This window comes from Salmo trutta, chromosome 17, assembly GCF_901001165.1.
Source record: "Salmo trutta chromosome 17, fSalTru1.1, whole genome shotgun sequence".
Taxonomy (NCBI): Eukaryota; Metazoa; Chordata; class Actinopteri; order Salmoniformes; family Salmonidae; genus Salmo; species Salmo trutta.
The window spans coordinates 34123897-34143440 of record NC_042973.1 but is presented as its reverse complement, the minus strand read 5'-3'; the positions used below and the strand labels follow the sequence as shown (position 1 = coordinate 34143440).

Here is a 19544-nt window from a genome sequence, read left to right as displayed (position 1 = left end):
AGTGGAGGCTGAATGAAGGAGCGTATCAGACATACAGTAGTTCGTCTCTGAGGTCAGGTTTAAGACACATTCTAAACTAGCACAACAAACGCTTGGGAACCAGGCCGCATTGTCCTCTAACTGCTGAAAGAAACAACCGTACAGTATCTCTCTCTCTCCCTCTCTTTCTCACTCACACACACACAGCGCTGCTATCTGGTGAGAGAATAGAGAGTGTCCTTTATTGTTCCCTGAGTGGTGCTGTGTGGTGCTGTGTTAGGGTTGATTGCTACTGGTTTACATAAGGGTATTAAACAGAGCCCAGCCCTATCTTTCTGTCTCAGCCAGTCACACAGATTTGTGCTGCTGCTGTTATTTCCAAAGAGGATTGGGATCCACTAGCAGAGTAGGAAATAGATAGCCTACTGATATTACAATATCCCACTTCCTCTGCCTTATGCAGAAACGGAATGTGTGTGTTTGAGTATTCATGTGACGTGTGTCTCGGTACACCTTCAGAGGGGTTGGAGGTGATGGAACAGAGGAGAGTCGATAACTCCATCCTCAACTCCTCTTTCTCTCTGTCTTTCTCTCCCTCTGTGTCTGTGTGTTCCTAGCCTCCTCTGGGATAGTGAGGGACAGACAGGGAGAACAGCAGCAGAACAGAGAGAGAGGCCGTGTTTCATTTTCAGCGCTGTCCCTGACACGGAGGATCTAAGCCTGTCACACACACACACCCCGGGTCAGCACACGGATCCCCAATGAGTCAGAGAATAATAATAAGTGAAACTTCCTCTCTCGCAGTCAGTCTGAGACAGCCAGTCCAGTCATGGCCACGGCTCAGCTAAATCAATACCACAATCCATCATCTTTATTCTAGGATGAAACACACATCTATCAGCATACAGTGATCATCGTCTCTTTAGCACAATGACTCTCCAGAGAACAACTGTAGAGGTATATGTCAGAGTTTGATGCTTTGTGTGTATAGCCCTGCTCTACACTCTAAAAAATGCTGGGTTGTTTTGTTGACCCAACTGCTGGGTTGCAGGCGTTGGGCCTCTTAGTTGGGATGTTTTTTTTTTGTTTTTTTTAAACTGCTAGGTTATTGATTCTGGGTTATTGGTTCTGGGTTATTGGTTCTGGGTTATTGAGATATGACCCAGCAGGTCATACCTGTCACGCTGGTATAAAGGATTTGGAGACAGATGCAGGAATATACAATAGGGGTTTTTAAGACACCCAAAACAAACACCTATACAAAAACACTTGGCTGTACCCAATCAAAAGAGCGAGGGTAAACCTTGTTGAACGACACGATACCCATAATACACAATATATATAGCACACAGCATAACAGCTTCACCAACGCATAGGTACTCACACCACCAACGGACATGGGAACAATAACCGACAAAGACCGAGGGAACAGAGGGCACATATATAACATACTAATCAGGGGAAATGGGAACCAGGTGTGCGTAATCAGAGAAGACAGTCCGGGGTTGATGGTAATGAATCCCGTTCAGTGAAGCCTAGAAGGCCGGTGACGTAGACCTCCGGAACTGGTGAACAGAATGAGCAGCAGTACCAGGGTGATCCGTGACAAGACCAGAAGACTGGAGGTGTAGTTTAGTTGAGGTGTGGCTTTCAAAAAGTTATTTTTAGCCACCCAAGAGAGTAAATGTCATTCCTGTTAATCTGTTCTGTTGTATAGTTATCACATGTTAAGGTCAAACATTTACATTTTTGTAGCTTCAATTGCGCTTACAGTTCCCCATTGTGGGGATACAGTAAGGTGGTATACCTTATTATAATACGTAATAAATCATCTTAATATTATGGAAGAATGTTTTTACCCAACTGATGGTTAAAAGGACCCATGTTTGGGACATCCCAACAACCCAACTTGAGCACCTGCCCCCTGAACGTTCTGTGCACGGCCCTGTACCCAGAGCTGAGTTACCAAATAACCCACATGTAGTACTTTTTGTGTGAGTAATGGAGGCAATACAACAGATCAGAGAGCTAATTCTATAAACAAACACATAATTAATAATTCAGTAGCCAATCAGAGGACTAATTCTATAGCCTATCAGAGAGCTAATTCAGTAGCCAATCAGAGGGCTAATTCAGTAGCTAGTCAAGTAGTAGGTGAGTCCAGTAGGGCCACAAAGGAGCACTGGTTGCCGTAGCGTCACATATCTCCCCCTCTGGCTCTCGCTGTCACACACATTATATACTGTCCTCATAAAGCCTACCATCAAACTGTTACTGCTCCACCGCTACAGTCCACTGCACCAATACAACCAACAAATTACCAACGCAGCCACTGTTTTTGTGTGTGTGTGTGTGTGTGTGTGTGTGTGTGTGTGTGTGTGTGTGTGTGTGTGTGTGTGTGTGTGTGTGTGTGTGTGTGTGAGATGTAGTGTGTAAGTACAGTGCGCACTTGGTTGTGTTTTCTGATATGATCCCATACTATATTTCACTTGGTTGTGTTTTCTGATATGATACCATACTATATTTCACTTGGTTGTGTTTTCTGATAGGATCCCATACTATATTTCACTTGGTTGTGTTTTCTGATAGGATCCCATACTATATTTCACTTGGTTGTGTTTTCTGATATGATCCCATACTATATTTCACTTGGTTGTGTTTTCTGATAGGATCCCATACTATATTTCACTTGGTTGTGTTTTCTGATATGATACCATACTATATTTCACTTGGTTGTGTTTTCTGATATGATCCCATACTATATTTCACTTGGTTGTGTTTTCTGATAGGATCCCATACTATATTTCACTTGGTTGTGTTTTCTGATAGGATCCCATACTATATTTCACTTGGTTGTGTTTTCTGATAGGATCCCATACTATATTTCAATTGGCTGCTATTTATATTGACCCATCTCTTGCTCTCTCTCTCTCCTCTCTCCTTTCTGACTCTCTCTCTGACTCTCTCTCCGTCACTCTTTCTCACTCTAATATACTGTTTCTGTAGTAAGTTGTGATTCCATGTGTAGTTTCTGTCCCAGATCTATAGTTTTGCCTGTTCTGGTTTACTGCTGGTAAGGCATCATACCAATATACACTGCTGTGTTTGACCCTGGTTCTGTATGCTAGGTACAATATACTATACTAATTACTACAGCATCTTCTCTGTATCAGCAGCATCGCTCACTAGGGTGATAATCTAGCTCTGTTAAAAAAGCCACACACACACACACACACACAGATTTTTTGGGAGAGCACACACATATACAGTGAGGGAAAAAAGTATTTGATCCCCTGCTGATTTTGTACGTTTGCCCACTGACAAAGAAATGATCAGTCTATAATTTTAATGGTAGGTTTATTTGAACAGTGAGAGACAGAATAACAACAAAAAAGTCCAGAAAAACGCATGTCAAAAATGTTAGAAATTGATTTGCATTTTAATCAGGGAAATAAGTATTTTACCCCTCTGCAAAACATGACTTAGTACTTGGTGGCAAAACCCTTGTTGGCAATCACAGAGGTCAGACGTTTCTTGTAGTTGGCCACCAGGTTTGCACACATCTCAGGAGGGATTTTTTCCCACTCCTCTTTGCAGATCTTCTCCAAGTCATTAAGGTTTCGAGGCTGACGTTAGGCAACTCAAACCTTCAGCTCCCTCCACAGATTTTCTATGGGATTGAGGTCTGGAGACTGGCTAGGCCACTCCAGGACCTTAATGTACTTCTTCTTGAGCCACTCCTTTGTTGCCTTGGCCGTGTGTTTTGGGTCATGATCATGCTGGAATACCCATCCACGACCCATTTTCAATGCCCTGGCTGAGGGAAGGAGGTTCTCACCCAAGATTTGACGGTACATGGCCCCGTCCATCGTCCCTTTGATGCGGTGAAGTTGTCCTGTCCCCTGAGCAGAAAAACACCCCCAAAGCATGTTTCCACCTCCATGTTTGACGGTGGGGATGGTGTTCTTGGGGTCATAAGCAACATTCCGCCAAACACAGCGAGTTGAGTTGATGCCAAAGAGCTCCATTTTGGTCTCATCTGACCACAACACTTTCACCCAGTTGTCCTCTGAATCATTCAGATGTTCATTGTCAAACTTCAGACAGGCATGTATATGTAGTCTTGAGCAGGGGGACCTTGCGGGCGCTGCAGGATTTCAGTCCTTCATGGCGTAGTGTGTTACCAATTGTTTTCTTGGTGACTATGGTCCCAGCTGCCTTGAGATCATTGACAAAATCCTCCCGTGTAGTTCTGGGCTGATTCCTCACCGTTCTCATGATCATTGCAACTCCACGAGGTGAGATCTTGCATGGAGCCCCAGGCCGAGGGAGATTGACAGTTCTTTTGTGTTTCTTCCATTTGCGAATAATCGCACCAACTGTTGTCACCTTCTCACCAAGCTGCTTGGCGATGGTCTTGTAGCCCATTCCAGCCTTGTGTAGGTCTACAATCTTGTCCCTGACATCCTTGGAGAGCTCTTTGGTCTTGGCCATGGTGGAGAGTTTGGAATCTGATTGATTGATTGCTTCTGTGGACAGGTGTCTTTTATACAGGTAACAAACTGAGATTAGGAGCACTCCCTTTAAGAGTGTGCTCTTAATCTCAGCTCTTTACCTGTATAAAAAGACACATGGGAGCCAGAAATCTTTCTGATTGATAGGGGGTCAAAAACTTATTTCCCTCATTAAAATGCAAATGAATTTATAAAATTTTTGACATGTGTTTTTCTGGATTTTTTGTTGTTATTCTGTCTCTCACTGTTCAAATAAACCTACCATTAAAATTATAGACTGATCATTTCTTTGTCAGTGGGCAAACGTACAAAATCAGCAGGGGATCAAATACTTTTTTCCCTCACTGTACATACCCCTTTGACAGTTTACTGAATGTATCACCATGTTCATTGCTTCTCTTCTTCCAGACAGTAACTGTGAATTAAAAATGATGACAATAACGACGATTTAGTTTGCTATTCCATTCAATTCTATCCTGTTTTTACTTAATTTGTTTAATTTCAGACTATTGTTATTACAGTAGAGCAGAATCCCAGAAGTATTCTCTCCACTATGGCGGTGTGAAATACTAGCTAATGTTATCCTTCTCCAGTCCCCCAGAGTGGACCATTGATTTGCAGGTGATTTGCTGCTTTCTGTGCTTTAATTGTAATAAAGTGGAGACGTTGGCTAGGTGGCATCTATCAATAGGCCACTTTGTAGTTAAACTCTGGTCACTCTGGTCCCACAAATACACTATCTCAGAGATACTGGACCCTGGTAAGAACTGCAGAGCTAAAATGATGTACCATATTTGTGCGTGTGTGTGTGTGTCACAACATCCAAACCAATGTCGATGTTGGCATTAAACAAATTATATAGCTAGTGATATTAAAATACACACCTTTTTTTTTTTACACAGCAGGACACACACTCACATGGAGAGATGAGACTGATGAGTGAAGAGCACCTTTTCCCATCGGTTTAATTATGGGAAACAGACTACAGACAAACATACTGTTTCAACAGGACCACAGCTGGACTGGACATATGTAGAGGGAGGAATGATAGAAAAACAGAATGAGAGAAAGCGAGTGTGAGTGTGTGTGTGTGTGTGTGTGTGTGTGTGTATACACTATCACAGCTGCCTCCAGCAGCTGGATTCATACGGCTAGTCTATCAGTCAGTGTGGAGTCTCTGGTAGATGGCTGGAACTGTGGAGAGACAGAGATGAAATAAGACAGAGTATGGAGAGGGAGAAATAACACAGAGAATGTAGGGTGTGTGTGTGTAAAGAAAGACAGAAAAAGAGAGGGACAGAGAGAGAGCAAAACTATCCTGAGGTATGAATGAGTTTGATATTTTCATATGATATCCATATACTCATATCCCTACACCACCTCACCTCCCTGTTATTCATACTCTCAGTAGACAGCAAAATAAATTAAATCAGCATGCAATCTGCATACTACCTGAGCAGATACATTCAGTTATGAATCTAATTTGCAAGCATTAAAACAAACACACACACACACACACACACCATGCTCCTGCTGTTATTATTACTGTAGTTTTAAATGTGTTCCGTAATTAATTTGTTTTGATGCTGGAGACAAATCCTTAGAAATCCTCACATGGTAATTAACAATTATTGAGCATTTAATAAACACAGAGAGATAACAAACCAATTAGAGCTAACAAGGGTCTCCAAACCTCTGAACAATGAGCATAATTATGGTACAATGGAATTAAATTCAAACAGCATAATAACCAATATCATAAAACAAAGCAATATACTTTTATTCACAATTATTTTATATTGAATAAAATGTGAATTGTATTATTCTGTAAACAAGCAGATAAATAGAGAATGAAGTATGCACTCTCGGTTCACTAACATTGTAATTTGCGTTGGAGTTACAGTGTTTGAAAGCTTTTAAATGTCAGGATTGTATTGGCTACACAGCAGAATTGCATGTCTTAATCTTTAATTGTTTAAGAATGTCCATATTAGCTATGTTGTCTCCCTCAGTCTGCCCTGAGAGAACGTCTCTCACCCTGAAGTGCTGACACCACTGGCTTTCTACACACACACACACACACTCACACGCACACGCACACACACACACACACGCATTAACACAGGGGCCAATTAGTGGGTCCTGGCTTTCTGTTCAGGCATGTGTCAGGGGGCCTATATTGAGGGGGCCTGCAAGACTGAGAGGACCTCAGGGTAGACAGAGAATTACTGCTCCTCTCATCCCTCTGTCTAACGCACGCACACCAACACACACACACTCTCATTACACACACCATCAAAATTGCAAACAAAAGGAATACTCCAAGCCTATGCTAATAGAACAAACAAGGTGCTTTAGGTAAAGTAGTTGATATACTGTAGCTAATCAATAAGCAAATGCATAAGCATGTGAAATATGGCAGTTAACTATTATCCTTTGATCCCTGTTAAGGCCTGCGTTGTGTGTCTGCTGTCTACATGGTAAGAGGAAAGCAGAGCTATCTGCCTACAGTAAACTCTGATCAATAGCCACACCTACACTGTACTACCTACGGTAACGGAGGATGCGCAAAGAGCACTAGGGAACGAACACGTTAACCTTATAGTAACGTGTCAAGTGCGTGTTTTAGGCTTGGGTGGTATACTGGGGTATTTGGAAATACAGTTTAAACTATTTCTTTGAAGTTTTTAAAAATATTTTTGAATATTTGTAGCTACTCTTTAAGTAAATAGTTGCAATAAACTTGTGCAATATGTTAGGAAATAAAGAAGATTGTGTTCTTCATTTCCCCTGTCACATAATTTTTCATTATGAAACTTACCGGTAGTCCCCAGTCACATGGTGTTTGTTTACAAGCACACAATGATGAGAGACCGGAGCCTTGTGAGTCTCTCACTGTGGTGCAGCACACACCAGGTGATCTAGTTACAGTATGGAATTCACAACTAAATGTTTGCCTGCTGAATCTCTTAGAACTATTAAGTGAACTGTCTAAAATGTGCTAAATGCTCAGCAGTTGTGCATTTGGTTTGCTAACTTAGTAGCTAGTTAGCTATTTAGCTAAGTGCTTAGCTTCCTGCAAAATCAAGCTTCGCTTAGTAACAGTAGACAATCGCCTCCTGGATCAAGAATCTTGCTGTATAATATTTGTTTTGTGCATGCAGCAAACTGAGTAGCATTTTTGAGTTACTTGTATAACTATGAGCTGGGATGTTTGTCCTGAAAATAGTTTAGGTCAGAGACTGTATAAAATGTTCCCAATGCGCTCGTTAGCATTTAGTTGCTATGGGATTTTACATGTACTTGTTAGCCTTACTAACTTCCGGATATCAGAGGCTCAGTGGGGTTTGAAAATAGCGCCCATTGTGTTCAGTGCCGGTATTACCGAATATCCCGGGATGTTACAAGGTCGATATGAAGGTAGGTCAATCTGGATACTGCCCAAGCCTCGTGTGCATTTGCGTTTGTATTAGCATGTACACACACAGTGTTCTATCCTGGGAGGACGGATCTAGTGATCTAGAGTTCTTGTGGACAGATTTAGCAGCACTGCTCTTCTTTCTCTCATATCATCATCCTTTCTTTTCTCTCATCCCTGCTGAGTGCCTGAAGGAGGGCCTGAGTTAGTGGACACACACGGTAAGCCCCCACCTAAGACAGATCCCCTGCTTTAGGCTCTGTCAACCACAGAGTAGAAGAGGAGAGGAGCAGAGAGGAAAAGCGGCATGACAGAACAGAACGAGTGGACACCTGTCTCTTGTCAGCTTTCTGTCCCAACTAGTCTTGGAAATCCCAGACCCAGGGCAGCAACAGCACTAGGTCTGGGATTAATGACAGATTTTCTTGGTAACTTCAAAGGACAACTCTCCAAACAAATCAAGAGTTTTGGGTAGGCAAGGCTTAAAATGTGAGTGGGAATTGTGCTGTTTACGCTAAGGCAACAAGCAGATAAAGCCTTTTCCTCTATGCCAAGTGGACGTGGTATACTTTGACATTTAAGCTGGAACATTGGTAGATTGTGGGAGGCAACCAGTCTGTCTAGAGCAGGTGGATGGGCAACTTTTATGGGGTGGGGGCCACAAAATCTGAACTCATCATGAGGGGCCGCAGCGGCTAGCAGGTCTGCGTACCCACATCCATACCCCCCACCTACCTTGTGAGCAAAACATGTTAGCGACCCCCCTCTTGACAGGGGAGAGGCATTTTTTTTATTCTTATAATTTTTTTATTTGTTTGTGCAATTCTACACATTTTGCCATGGAGCTTAGAGAAAAGGTTGCCGTTTTAAAGCACGTTTGCTGCATTTGAGGGTCTTGGGGGCCACCAGTTGCCCATTCCTGGTCTAGAGAGACTACTTCCCAACAATGAAAACGGTTGAATATAAGACATTACTCTGCCACTATAGTGTGTGGTAGGACCAGAGACGGTGGCTGTGACCAGAGACAGTGGCTGTGACCAGAGACAGTGGCTGTGGCTGTGACCAGAGACAGTGGCTGTGACCAGAGACAGTGGCTGTGACCAGAGACAGTGGCTGTGACCAGAGACAGTGGCTGTGACCAGAGACAGTGGCTGTGACCAGAGACAGTGGCTGTGATAGGCTGTACTATGGAGGCAGTAGATAAGATAAGTGTTCTTTATTTCTGAAAGTCATTTAGCTCTGGATGAAGGGGGGAGAGGAGAGGGGGAGAGGAGAGGTGGAGAGGAGAGGTGGAGAGGAGAGGGGGAGAGGAGAGGTGGAGAGGAGAGGTGGAGAGGAGAGGGGGAGAGGAGAGGTGGAGAGGAGAGGTGGAGAGGAGAGGGGGAGAGGAGAGGGGGAGAGGAGAGGTGGAGAGGAGAGGTGGAGAGGAGAGGGGGAGAGGAGAGGGGGAGAGGAGAGGTGGAGAGGAGAGGTGGAGAGGAGAGGTGGAGAGGAGAGGGGGAGAGGAGAGGGGGAGAGGAAAGGTGGAGAGAGTTATAGTTATAGAGCTGTCTATGGTTTGGGAGTGTTTTTTTTAAATGGGGTCTAGAAGAGCAAGGGTAGAGAGAGATATGAGGGTGAAAGAAAGAGAGAAAAATAATGGAAAAGAGAGGGGCTTCTCTGACATTGCGGAATGAAAAATGGACAGAAGGAAAGAGGAGGATAAAAACCTGTTTCCTCTAAATCATGTGTTGGTTTTCTCTTAGTTAAACTCAGTATAAGCCACCTACACCTTCAGTGTCTTTTCTTTCTCTTTCTGTATCTTTCTCCCTCTTTTCTTTCTCTTTCTGTATCTTTCTCCCTCTTTTCTTTCTCTTCTGTATCTTTCTCCCTCTTTTCTTTCTGTATCTTTCTCTCCTCTTTCTTCTTCTCCTTTCTGTATCTTTCTCCCTCTCCCTCTTTTATCTTTCTCAATCTTCTGTATCTTTCTCCCTCTTTTCTTTCTGTATCTTTCTCCACTCTTTCTCCTCTTTACTTTCTGTATCTTCTCCCATCTTTTCTTTCTCTTTCTGTATCTTTCCTCCCTCTTTCTTTCTCTTTCTGGTATCTTTCTCCTCTGTTCTTTCTCTTTTCTGTATCTTTCTCCCTCTTTTCTTTACTCTTTCTGTATCTTTCTACCTCTTTTCTTTCTCTTTCTGTATCTTTTCTCCCTCTTTTCTTTCTCTTTCTGTATCTTTCTCCCTCTTTTCTTTCTCTTTCTGTATCTTTCTCCCTCTTTTCTTTCTCTTTCTGTATTTTTTCTCCCTCTTTTCTTTCTCTTTCTGTATCTTTCTCCCTCTTTTCTTTCTCTTTCTGTATCTTTCTCCCTCTTTTCTTTCTCTTTCTGTATCTTTCTCCCTCTTTTCTTTCTCTTTCTGTATCTTTCTCCCTCTTTTCTTTCTCTTTCTGTATCTTTCTCCCTCTTTTCTTTCTCTTTCTGTATCTTTCTCCCTCTTTTCTTTCTCATTCTTTTCTCTCTCTAGTCTGGCTTTAGATACTGATCAGCTGATAAGAGATGCATGCTGCAGCTTCCTGAATGATAACCTCTGTGCTCACTCACTCACTCACTCACTCACTCACTCACTCACTCACTCACTCACTCTCCCATCAACATTAAAAACAATAAATACGATGATGTCCTGTCCCAATGTCAGATCATTATTTTAATCTCTTTTTGATAATTAATTGGGTGGAAAATATCTAAATGTGAGGATTTACTGAACAAACGTCAGAGACCCTCATTAGCCCTTTTACCCCTCCTCCTCACCGTCTTTTACCCTATCCCCCCTCATTACCACTTTTACCCCTCCTCCTCACTGTCTTTTACCCTATCCCCCCTCATTACCCCTTTTACCCCTCCTCCTCACTGTCTTTTACCATATCCCCCCCATTACCCCTTTTACCCCTCCTCCTCACTGTCTTTTACCCTATCCCCCCTCATTACCCCTTTTACCCCTCCTCCTCACTGTCTTTTACCATATCCCCCCCATTACCCCTTTTACCCCTCTTCCTCACTGTCTTTTACCCTATTCCCTCTTATTACCACTTTTACCCCTCCTCCTCACTGTCTTTTACCCTATCCCCCCTCATTACCACTTTTACCCCTCTTCATCACTCTTTTACCCAAACCCCTCAGTACCCCTTTTACCCCTCTTCCTCAAAGTATTTTACCCTATCCTCCTCATTACCCCTCATTACCCATTTTACCCCTCTTCCCCACTGTCTTTTACCCTATCCCCTCATTACCCCTCATTACCCCTTTTACCCCTCTTCCTCAAAGTCTTCTACCCTATCCCCCCACATTCCCCCTTTTACCCCTCTTCCTCACTGTCTTCTACCCTATCCCCTCATTACCCATTTTACCCCTCTTCCTCACTATCTTTTACCCTATTCCCTCTTATTACCACTTTTACCCCTCTTCATCACTCTTTTACCCAAACCCCTCAGTACCCCTTTTACCCCTCTTCCTCACTGTCTTTTACCCTATTCCCCCTCATTACCCCTCATTACCCCTCTTCCTCACTGTCTTTTACCCTATTCCCCCTCATTACCCCTCATTACCCCTCTTCCTCACTGTCTTCTACCCTATCCCCTCATTACCCCTCTTCCTCACTGTCTTCTACCCTATCCCCCCTCATTACCCCTCTTCCTCACTGTCTTCTACCCTATCCCCCCTCATTACCCCTCTTCCTCACTGTCTTTTACCCTATCCCCTCATTACCCCTCTTCCTCACTGTCTTTTACCCTATCCCCTCTCATTACCACTTCCCCCTTTCTCTACCCTCCTTCCTTTCCCTGTTAGCTCTTTATGTGAAGAAAAGTATTTATTTTCATTTATCAAAGCCTTTCCCCCCTGAGAGAGGAAATGTGCAGTGTCTGCAAAGCGCTCTGTGTGTGTGTGTGTGTGTGTGTGTGTGTGTGTGTGTGTGTGTGTGTGTGTGTGTGTGTGTGTGTGTGTGTGTGTGTGTGTGTGTGTGTGTGTGTGTGTCGGGGGTACAGAGCGATGCTGGAGGTTATTATGTAGAGACTGGGACGTGACAGGAGATTCCTCTGATTGGGAATAAAATACCATCTTATCTATTTACATAAAGCCCAGTGCGATTGATACACACACACACACACACACACACACACACACACACAAGTGCATACTGTAGCCATTAAAACACACAGACACATACACACAGAGATGCACACAAGCAATACACACACAAGCCCTCACAAAAACTGCAGAAGCAGGCAAATACACTTGTAAACAAACACTAGAGGAAATTCACAAAGGGATTTGTCGTAATTAAATTGCAATGATCGCCCTTTTTAGATTTCACTTTGATGATGGAAAAAAAATAAAGTTAAAACGAAGACATTCTGGAAAACAGCTCTAATGGAACTTAAATTAAAAAGAACATGTAATTATCCATGCCTGGTAAAGGAGAGGAGCCACGGAGAAAAAACCCTGCTTTATTACATGTTGATGCTGAAGCTAGCAGCAGAATAACAATACCATTTATTTGTTGCAAACTTCAACTCTGCTGACATGCAATAAAATGATCCTTCTTCACAACCCTCACTGCCAATAACCCCTGCTTAGACAAAGACTGTGTCCGAAATCTGTCTTGCCTACTACTTACTAAAACAACATACTGTGTATTAATAGCCCTGCAAAGTATTTAGAATTTTACTAAACAGTACAACGTATGCAGTAAGAAACAAATATCAACATACTACTCATCCAAGGGGTCATCTAATGCACAATCTCACTTGATCCCCACCATATGTTCATTTATGTAAAGCACATCCCCTGATTATCAGCTGTTGTCAAACACATGAGTGTGAAATGACAATTCTCTTCCTCAATAATGTGCAGCGACTTCTACTTGATGAAAAGCTGAAATGAGTATGACATCCTGGCATTTAAAGCATACTACATTTTACATTTCCTTTTTCACATACCCAAAAAGCCGACTATTTAGAAAGTATGGGTATTTGGACACGGCCAAAAGCTTACATGAAAAACATCAAGAGGATATGAAAGGAACGTAGACTTTCTCTTTTGATTCTTAATAACCTGACCTATGACCTCCCCTCTGACTCCAAAGTGACCGCCCTATGTCCCCTGTGACCCCTTTGGGACTGAAGGCATGGAATGTGGACTTGACCTCTCAGGCTCCGCTCTTCACAGCAGGAATTTGTGTGTGCGCGTTCGGTAGCGCATGAGTGTGTGTGTGTCTGCAGATGGGAGCCCCATATGCTCTAACCCTAATGCCAGACCAGTGTTCAGTCCCAGGTATTCACTAATCATATAACTACACCGCAAAACAAAGCAACAAAAACTGCATCAAATAAATGCCCCCCCCCGTCAGTCAATCTTTCTGTGATACTGCAAACTAAACCTCTTCTACAGACTCCCTCACACACACACACACACACACACCTCTGCTCAGCAAGCTGTGTGGCCCTGAATCGAGCTGAGTACAGGTGAGATAGGTGGGATAGGGGAGGGACATGGTGTTGTCTAGCAGGTGTTCTTCTGTCGGTCTCCTGTCATGACTCTGATTGGTTCAATCTAACCCTGACAGCAGGTCAACACCCCTAAATCTAACAGCCAATCACTGGAGATCACTGGGGGAATGGAACTCATGGAGAACGTACAGTACAAGCCAATGTGAAGGACAGAAAATAATATACTGTATATGAATGTAAACAAATAAGTATTTCTCAGAATTTGAGTTTTTAGTGTAAATAAAGTGTTGTTGTGAGCAGGTGGTGTTCACTCCTGCTGGAAGTGTCTCACTTTCCTGTTCTAAAATAGACCCGTGTGTGTTTGCATATGAGAAATAAATAAATATAGTGAGGGAGGCAGGAAGATACATATAAAGAGAGATCCCTCATGCACACCTCTCTCTTGCTCCACCTCCTGCAAGCCTCCTCCTCTCTTCCCTCTCCTCCCTCTCCTCCCTCTCCTCCCTCCCTCCCTCCCTCCCTCCCTCTGTGCCGTATGTGTGTCAACCTTGACCCAGAGCAGTAGAGCACAGGAGCATTGAGTGGGGGAGGGAGCAGGGGAGAAAGGAGAGAGAGAGGGGGAGGCAAAGTGAGGAGGGCACATTGCCCTGTTTATGTAAGATTTGAGCACACTTCCAAAATGGCCACTAACAGAACAGTGAGAGTGGAGCAGAGAGGGAAAGGGAGATTTAACCCCTAAGTGTCTGTGACAACAGGAACAGTTAATGTAGCCTACTCAGTACTCTGAGCATGAGTACGTTGCTACTCTCTCTCTCTCCCCATCTGTATCTGTCTGTCTGATGTAGAGATTCCTCTGTGGCCTAGCGATTAGCAGCATGTTTCTCCTCCTCTCCTCCCTCCTTTTCTCACTGCATCCGTTCTCATTGACATCATTATCTGAGACATCGACAGAGGGGAGGACTGGGAAACCAGAGAGAGCAGATCTGCTGGGAATCACTTCCCCAATCATTAAAACTCTCTTATCCCTCGAATACCTGCTTGTTAAACACTGTGTGTGTGTGTGTGTGTGTGTGTGTGTGTGTGTGTGTGTGTGTGTGTGTGTGTGTGTGTGTGTGTGTGTGTGTGTGTGTGTGTTAAACAGGCTCAATCGGAGCATGCATTAAAGGTTTTGCGGTAGTCTATTAGGAGTGTGAATGTGTGTTCTCTACTCTCCTCTTCCATCACCAGAACCTGTCCTTTTCCTGTCATGAAAGTTTAATCAGCCATTTAAAAGCCAGTGACCAGGCTGAGTCTCTGTATGTACCCTGCCTCCAGGTTTGAAGAAACTGATACAGGCAATGCAGAGGTCAGCCCTGGTCCAGCCAGCCAGCCAGCCAGCTAGCCAGCCAGCCAGCCAGCGTGCCCTGCAGGCACTGAGTAGTAGCTTCAGTACATCAAATCACTGATTACAACTGGAACCACTTTTACCATGATAAATCAAGGCCAAGTGAGAATAGTCCAAATTAAAGAGACTATTTAGAGATAGACTAGCTTATATGGTAATGTACAGTAGCTGTAAAATTTGGGATGCTAGCAGCAGAGAAGAGAGCCATCAGTTGAGAGCCATCCGTCAGTCTGTAGGTCTACTCTACTGTGTACAGGGAGGAATCCATCAGTCTAGCTAGCATGTGCTGAGGAGGGTAGAGGGGGATACGTCAGTGATAAGTCAGTCTAGCAGGAGAGAGAGAGAGAGAGAGAGAGAGAGAGAGAGAGAGAGAGATGTAGACCACACAGCTGATATATAGCCTCTGCGGCTGGCTCACTCTCACTCACATCTATCTCTCTCTCTGTCTGTCTCTGTCTCTTTCTCTCTATAATTAATTTAGCATGAACACATAGCGGAAGCACATTAATATACAATAGAATAACGAAATGACTTACTATAGAAAAAAAATGCAAACGTCTATTATTTGCTGTTCTCTCCCTTACCCACCAATTTCTCTCTTCCTCCCTCTCTCTTTCTCTCTCTCTCTGTCTCTCCTATGTTCTACCTCTTTCTGTGAATGAGTGACTTATAGAGCTTAATTGCTGGCAGTGGTTCATGTGATCACATGGCCATGTCATGACAGCATGTGATAAATACAGCAGGACAGTTAAAACACTGCTTTATAGGGGAACCAAACACACACAAACAGATGACAACAGTACTGTTAACCCAGAACTTGTCAAAGCCTTTTTGCTAGTCTGGAAGCTTTAACACACAGTGTGATGCACCAACTCCAGCGGGTATATGAATCCCTCTTTCTACCCCACTGTAAAACACTGAGACTGTGACAGAAGAGTCTGCAGGGTTTAGTCCATACATCTTGTTGTTACATGGAGCTAGATATCAGGGAGTGACCTTTTTATGCACCACACCATACATTGTTAAAATAATGGGGTGTCTTATAGCAGGATGCTCCATGCTGGGGTGGGGGGGAGGGGGGGGCAGAGAGAGAGACAGACCGTGGAATGGGTGGCCAAAAATATCTAACTGAAAGTCACACCCCCAATTAGCCACAAATATGACTGCATTGAGGCATATGTGCTTCCTTGGAAATACGAACCATGCCACTTTTGAGTGTGTCAAGAACTGCAACGCTGCTGGGGTTTTCACACTCAACAGTTTCCTGTGTGTATCAAGAATGGTCCACCACCCAAAGGACAACCAGCCAAATTGACACAACTGTGAGAAGCATTGGAGTCAACAAGGGCCAGTATCCCTGTGGAACGCTTTCAGCACCTTGTAGTCTATGCCCCGATGAATTGAGGCTGTTCTGAGGGCAAAAGGGGGTACAACTCAATATTTTGGAAGGTGTTCCTAACGTTTTGTACACTCAGTTTATATATGGGAACAGCAGAGTGTGTTTAGCACTGGCGTCTCCTTATTTATCTCTGTGTTAGTTAGTTCCCTCGCAACACTTGAAATGAATGTCATCCTGAGGATATAGAGGGAGAAAGCTAGAATTCAGCAGTTTCCCTGCAGCCTGGTTATTTATCAAGATAACAAGCAGGAGAAGCCTCCTGTTCCAGCCAGGCCTAGGCAATATGTTCTCTCTGTGTGTGTGTGTGTGTGTGTGTGTGTGTGTGTGTGTGTGTGTGTGTGTGTGTGTGTGTGTGTGTGTGCCCTGCGAGAGGGAAATAAAAGGGTGTTAGAGTGAGGGGATGGACGGCTGCAGCTGGTTATGGATGCACTGGGACTAGTAGGTACATTTATATAAGGAGGGACAGGAGTCACACACATAAACACACAATGTTATGGATGCACTATATGCCAAGGTGAAAGATTTAGTCCGTGCAGGAATTTGCACACGCGCAAGTACATATCCAGTACAGCTAGGACGTCCCAGTACAGGGATCCATGCTCAATTATACTGAGGCAAATCTCTATTTAGATGTAGAGTGCTGCATTGTGTGGCTGTTCAAATGGTAGCGAGTTGGGTTTTTAATAAACATTACCATCGGGGCCAGGGTGTGTATTGCAGCTAGATGGATTCTTCCTGTAGGACTGTGTATTGAGATATATCCTGAGGAGTGTTGGTATTGTGCCATGTTAACAACTCTATAGCATCAGCGCTAACACAAGGGCTGCTGGAGTTTAATTAGACACGGGGTGCAAAGCTAACGAGCTAGTGCTGGGGAGACACTGCAGGGAAGAGAGGAGAGGGAAGACAAGAGGAAGGAGAAGTGTGTGTGTGTGTGTGTGTGTGTGTGTGTGTGTGTGTGTGTGTGTGTGTGTGTGTGTGTGTGTGTGTGTGAGGAGAGGATGAATCTAGAAGAAAAGAGGAGAGAGGGAGGAGATGAGGGAACGCTGTGGGCTACAGGAAGACCCTAAGGCTAAGAACTATGATAGTGTAATGTATTTCCCCTGAACTAACTCACAAGTAATCACTGCATCTCTCTCAATCATGCTGTGAACAGACATTCCCTACCTGAGGACAACAGTGTCTCTGCCTGCCCCCCCCCCCCCTCGCAACACACACTCTACCGAAGTCTCCACCAAAGACTCATTAAAATACATCTGAATAAAACAGACTAAATTTTGGCTCTGTACACACAACTAGAAACATGGGAGAAGAGACATACAGCATTGGACATTAACATAATTTGAAAGGAGAAGAGGGGTGCTCTGAGACATTATGTATGTATGTATATATATATATATATATATATATATATATATGCAAGGATTTTTCTGTACAAGAAGACAAAGACAAATACTGTATTAATGATGAAAAATACATATACTCACCCACATACAGTACCTCCCCACATACACACACCGTGATGTTGCTGTGTCCTTCCATAACAACCTGAACTGCCTGCTGGCAGCCTGGGAGGCACCACACACACACACACACACACACACGCACGCACACTCACACCTTGTAACGTGCTCTATAGCTTGAGCCTGCTTCTAAAACCCCCCCTCTCTCCCTCCCTCTGCTCCCCCTTCCTCCAACCCCCACCTCCCCTCTCCCCCAACCAGTGACCTCAGAACTCCTGACAGGCAGAAAATGCTGAAGTATGCAGGTGTCCTAATGTCGCAGCCACACACACACCGCTGTCTTATATTGCACTGATCGGCTTTAACCCTGTCACTGCCACACGATTCCTTAGAGTATATATTTAACAAACACACAGAGCAACTGTGACGCTGATATTGATGCTGTCTTTGTTCAACATTTCCGGGGCTTTTCGGAGAGTTATTTCACAAAGTGGACACACACACTGTGTCTGAGTGTGTATGTGAGCGTTGTATTACAGTGGTGATGAGTCGTCAGGCTGTGAGGCTGCTATCTCAGACACAGTGATATGTGAGGGTGATACTCCACATTGACCAGGCCTTTAAATAAGCCCTTCGATCCTACTGGGACAACAGTAAGGTCACTGCCTGCCTCCGCTCTCCCTGTCTGCCTGCCTGTCTGGCTGCACCCACAGCCAGATCCCTCCATCCCTAACTCTTTCTCTTCCCTCCTCTTCTCCCTTCCTCCTTCCGCACGCCATCCTTCACTGTCTGTCTGTCTGTCTGTCTGTCTGTCTGTCTGTCTGTCTGTCTGTCTGTCTGTCTGTCTGTCTGTCTGTCTGTCTGTCTGTCTGTCTGTCTGTCTGTCTGTCTGTCTGTCTGTCTGTCTGTCTGTCTGTCTGTCAGTCTGTCTGTCAGTCTGTCTGTCAGTCTGTCTGTCAGTCTGTCTGTCTGTCTGTCTGCCCCGATAGAGAGGTTCCTCCATCCCCCTCTCTCTCTCTCCCTCAATCTCCTCCCATACTCCCACCCGTCCCTCTAGCTGTCAGTGTGAGAAGTGAAGTCTGTCCCCATGGAGATAAGAGACAGAGTCCCAGGGTCAAGGGTCAGCTGAGAGGTGAGAGGTCGTGACCCTATCCAATGACCACTAGGGAGCAGAGAGAGGGCATGTCACACCCCACCTGTCAATCAGCCTGTGCTGTCGGACACCAGACAGAGAAATGCATTCCGTCACAGACACAAGCCACAGAGACACGAGCCTGTCAAATATATGCTGTAACAATCCTCAAAAGATACCTTATGTACAGTCACTGTCCTCTGATTTCTGCATACTGAAAACTGAGGACTTTGTTGGGAGATTTGTATTGTAATTATCACAACATATAGAGCAGGGAACATCAACTAGATTCAGCCGCGAGCAGATATTTTCTGGAGTGGACGGTCAGGGGGCCGGAACATAATTCTAAATCATTTGTACTCTGCAAATTGATGCGAGCCGCCAGACGATGATCCCTGATATAGAAGGTGAAAGAAGTCCCAACAAGAAAGGCGTCCTCCTGAGCTAGTTGCCTGTCTGTCCTCTGGTCGCGCCGTCCATTAAAATCATTAGCACTTAACTCTAATCTGTATGGAGCCTGTACAGCTACCACTGCCTGCCTTCACAAGCAGAAATCTCAGACTATCAACACACAGCTTCACCAGAGGTATAGAAAACAGAGGCCTATCGTCTGGACTGTCTCACTGTATAGAGACACATTCACAGGTTACATACTGTGGTAATATCGTCCAAAATCTAAACAAAATCAACACAGAAAAAAGTTCTGAGGTAAGGAAGTGTGTTTTTTTCACTCTGAAGATTGTGAACAATTATTATAACATTTCTCAAATGAAA

The 19544-nt window shown here is 44.1% G+C and overlaps 1 protein-coding gene across 1 annotated transcript in view; it reads right to left on the bottom strand.

Annotated features, from left to right (window-relative positions):
• Positions 1 to 19544, bottom strand: part of LOC115152089 (transcription factor Maf-like) — a 47466-nt gene that overhangs the window by 16326 nt on the left and 11596 nt on the right. The gene's annotated exons all lie outside the window — the stretch shown is intronic.